At 35.0% G+C, this 4589-nt stretch overlaps 1 pseudogene; it reads right to left on the bottom strand.

Moving 5' to 3' along the window:
• Window positions 1-1136: 1136 nt before the first annotated feature.
• Window positions 1137-3537, bottom strand: LOC145169305 (pentatricopeptide repeat-containing protein At2g13600 pseudogene; annotated as a pseudogene).
• Between the last annotated feature and the right edge of the window lie 1052 nt (window positions 3538-4589).

A 4589-nucleotide genomic window follows, 5' to 3' on the forward strand; every position in this document is an offset into this window, starting at 1 on the left:
TAGGTTTTTTTCACGACATCTTACGTGAGACAATCATTGATGAGGTGCTTGGGGTAGTTGATGCTTATGTCCAATGCGATCTCGACTGCTTGGTTGCGTAAGTCTTGTGATTTGGCTTAGGTCTTGTATTTTGAACATCGTAACTTCTTCATACGATATCAGATTTTAATGATCTTTATCCACGTGTTCATTTTTTGAGTCTACTACAACTTTCATTAAGATTACTCTCGTTAAAATGTAATATATTTTTACTAACGATTTTATAAAAAAAACATACATACATGCATTCATAAAAAACGTATAGACAGGGTGTTGCCGAGATGAAATAGGTGTTGCCGATACATGGAAAATAGGTATAAACGTAAAAAAAAAGCGAAAAATTTTCCACTGCGAACAGAAAAAACAGGTGTTGTCGGTGCAACATCGGGACCATACTAAATCCGTCATCGCGTATGGATATAAAAATCGTAAGTAAAAATATATTATTTTTTAATGGGAGTAATCTAAATGAAAGTTGTAGTAGACTAAAATACGAACGCATGGATATAAAGATCGTTAAAATCCGAGATTATATGAAGAAGTTATGACGTTCAGAACACATGACATAAGCAACCAAGCAGTCGAGATCGCGATGGATATAAGCATCAAAAGCTCCATACACCTCATTAATGAATGTCCCACGTAAGATTTTGTGAGAAAAAACTAAAATCATTCATAAGTACTGAATGAGTACAAAAAAATGACTTATTTTGCAAAAAAAAAAAAAAAGGACTAAATGTGTACAAAAATATTAAGGACTAAATGTGTACAAAGTGAGAAATATATTACCCTATTAAGTCATTTTTACCGGGTAACCTGGAGTAGCCGGTCATAAGGACTGAATGTATACAGTTTAACAAGTTGAAAGGGTAAATATGGACGAAAAAAAAAACTCAGTGACCAAATGTATATACAAATCGAAATATATTAGCTAATTTTGTAAAACAAACTCAAATCTCAATCTCAAGGTCAAGGCATGAATTGTAGGCCTAGTAGATACATGTTTCACTTTTTGAGTTGCACTAACTCAAACATATAATTTGCTATGAACTAGACTTATAGGATAAAATCAACAAACAACAACAGATAGATAGATATACAAAAGTTTTCATGTATTGATTTGATTGAAATCACTCAAAAATCAAAACACCAAATAAACAGCCCTAAAGATTTGCTACAGATTTTGACAGCCTAGCCTATCCCAAAGGTATAACTACCAGATTGATCCTATCCTTCTTCCTAAGCAATCTGCTATAACAAAATACAGTAAGTAAATACCTAAAATACCCCTCTACTAAATAGATGCCCAATAGTTTATTACCCCTTTTCTATAATGTGTAGCATAATTTTTTCTTCTTGATCTTGATTCTTGAAGTTAGGTATTCAGTATTCTAATGCCAATTTTAAATCTTGAACATTGACCTTTTCTTGCTGCAAATGTTTCAAACTGTAAGTTACAAGTTACAAGTAATCTTGCTATATTATATAAGTTGAATTTGTTGAAAATGATACATGAATTCATGACAAATTAGTTTAATTCATAAGTGTAAGCATTTATATTATCTCAGACTGTTTGTTGTTCACCTAAAACATGTAAAATAGTATGCATAAACTCATAATGAATTGTGGTCTCTGCAGTAAATTCATGAACAAAACCATTAATCTCAATCCAACTACACCCAGGCTGTTTCTTAATCTTTTGACTTCTCATAACCTTTCTTGTCTTTAATGCATCTTCCCACTTGTTTGTTAACCGATATAAATTCCAAACAAGAATATACACTCCATCATCATAAGGTTCTAATTCCACTATTTTCTTTGCTACAATTTCAGCTAACCCTACATCTCTTTTCATCATACAACCACTCAAAACAGATCTCCAGATAACAGCATCTGGTTCAAAAGGCATCATCTCAATCAACCTGAGTGCTTCTTTTAAATCCCCTGCCCTACAAACAAGATCCACCATACAACCATAGTGTTTCATTGTTGGTTTTAAACCATAATCATGAACCATTTTGGTAAAAAGAGACATTCCTTCCTTAATTAGTCCTCCATGACCACAAGCTGATAGAACTGATAAAAATGTAACATCATTTGGGGTCATTCCACTTGATACCATATCATTAAACACTTTAAGTGTTAATCTTCCTTTCCCATGAAGAGCTAATCCTGAAATCATACTTGTCCAAGAAAAGACATCTTTTTTATACATTTTCATGAATACCCTTGTGGCCAATTCGAGGTTTCCCCCTTTACAATACATATCTATCAAAGCATTGTTCACTGAGACATCAGTGACAAGATTTGATATCTTGTTAATGTATCCATGCAATGATCCACCAAAATCAAGGGCACCAACATCTGCACAACCGGAAAGAACAGCTACTATTGTGATTGAAGTAGGATAAATGTAATCACTTCTCATCTCCCTAAACAGTTTTAATCCATGGATAACGTTTTTGCTTCGGACATAGCCCACTATCATGGCAGTCCAAGAGATGACATTTCTCACAGGCATTTCATCGAACACTTGGCCAGCAGAAACAATATCACCACATATGATATGGCCATTTAGCAAACTTGTCCAGGAAGCAACGTCTTTGACAACCATGGATTCAAACACTCTCCTGGCTAAACCTATTTGACCATTTCGACTGTAGAGATCAATCAAAGCATTGGAAACAATGGGTTCTTCACCACCCAACTCATATCTCAACACCATCCCATGAACTATCTTCCCAACCACCAGATTCTTAGCAGAGCCACAAGCTGAAAGTGCAGCCACGATGCAATGCCCATCTGGGTTCAACCCAGTTGACACGATCATGTTAGAAAATAAAGAGAGCGTTTTGAAGGGTTGTTGGTTTTGCAAGTAAAGAGACATGAGACAAGTCCATGAAACTATATCTGGGTTATGAATCTGATCAAAGATCCCCTGAGCTTTGGTTGGATTGTTTAACTTTTTGGCGTATATGTTGAGTAGCTTACACGCGAAATCTTGTTGAGTGCGAAAGAGACCTAGGGTTGTGGCATGAGCGTGGATTTGGGTGATTAGATTCTCGTTTTTGCTACATTTTTCTAGTAAGCATCTCAGAGAATGCAAACTGTTGTTCATAGTAACAACCAAATTTTTACATAAGCTATCCCACCTCAATTCATCGGATTTTGTATCATAATATAATACCAAATTCAAAAATATCGAGCAAAATATAAACCCTAACTTACAGAGACAGGAAGTGAATAAGACCTATTAGAGCTTGATGTAACTTGTAATGTTGAAGGGGCAGAGAATAGCAGGGAACCAAAATTGGGAGGAATCATAGAATGAGTAATTTGGGACAGAGGAATGGAAGAGACTGCGGCGGAGGTGGTAACGGGGGAAGAAAGTAGTTGTTGAGGTTTAGGAAATGGTGAAGATAATCGGACGACGTCGAATGACAGGAGCTTGGAGCACCATCTCTGATTCTCTGCATTGTTTGAGCGAGGGTAAAAGGGGAAAATGACTTACCAGGTATATCAGCTAATTAACTTTTACACCCGCTCCCGAGATCAACTTAAGGAGAGAAAAGAAAGGAAACGGACGGAAATGAGAGGAAAGTAAGAGAGATTGGTGCTCCCGGGTTTCATTAAAGGAAGGAAGTGGAAGCAAATGGAAGAAAAACTTTCTCTCCTAACTTTCCTTCCGATTTGGAAGGATTTGAAAAGAAAGAACAAAATGTTTAACTTTCCTTCTATTTCTCTCGAACTCGGGAGCACAAATGAAAATTTTGTTTTCCTTTATTTTCTCTTCTTTTCTCTCCTTACTTTCTTTTCTTTTCTCTTCTTTTCTTTGCTACAACTCGGGAGCGGGGTGTTAAAATTGGGCAAAACAACTCTAAAACACTATGTATTTTACCTCGATGCCTAAATAAACCATTATATTTATTTTATGTCCATTTTAACTATTATTAATAGAGAAAATTGCAAATTTAGCCTAATACACTAATTACTGGAAAATAGCCAAAAAAAACTCAAATTGCATTTTTAACCACTAAAATCGCAGATGGGTATAAGCCTATACCCATCTGCGATTTCGCCATGCCATCTGCGAACATACAAGTGGCTAAAGCACAAATGTGCTTTAACCACTTGTACGTTCGCAGATGGTTTTTTTTTTCGTTGTATATATATCCTTTTTCCAGCCTAAAATCGCAGATGGACTATGTCCATCTGCGATTTCCTCTCGTTTCACCTGCGATTTTATGAATTTTTTTTGTTTTTTTATATATATTTTGACTACGAAATTTATAGGGTTTAACTACGAAATAACCTTATTATATATAAAAAATTTCAAGAAATTATCATTTTTGTTGTTATTTCGCTGTATATATACTCCTTTTTGGGATTGTTGATGAAATCGTCCATTATGGATCTAAGGAAATCGCTAGGAGAGAGTTTCTCTAAAAAAAATAGTGAAAAATGAAGAAAAAAAAAACGTTTTTATACTAAAACTCTACGAAATCACAGATACAAAACACCAAATCACAGATGGACTGTTCCATCTGCGA

The sequence above is a fragment of the Lactuca virosa genome, chromosome 4 (genome assembly GCF_052849685.1).
Source record: "Lactuca virosa cultivar CGN04683 chromosome 4, Lactuca_virosa_CGN04683_v6, whole genome shotgun sequence".
In the NCBI taxonomy this organism is placed as follows: domain Eukaryota; kingdom Viridiplantae; phylum Streptophyta; class Magnoliopsida; order Asterales; family Asteraceae; genus Lactuca; species Lactuca virosa.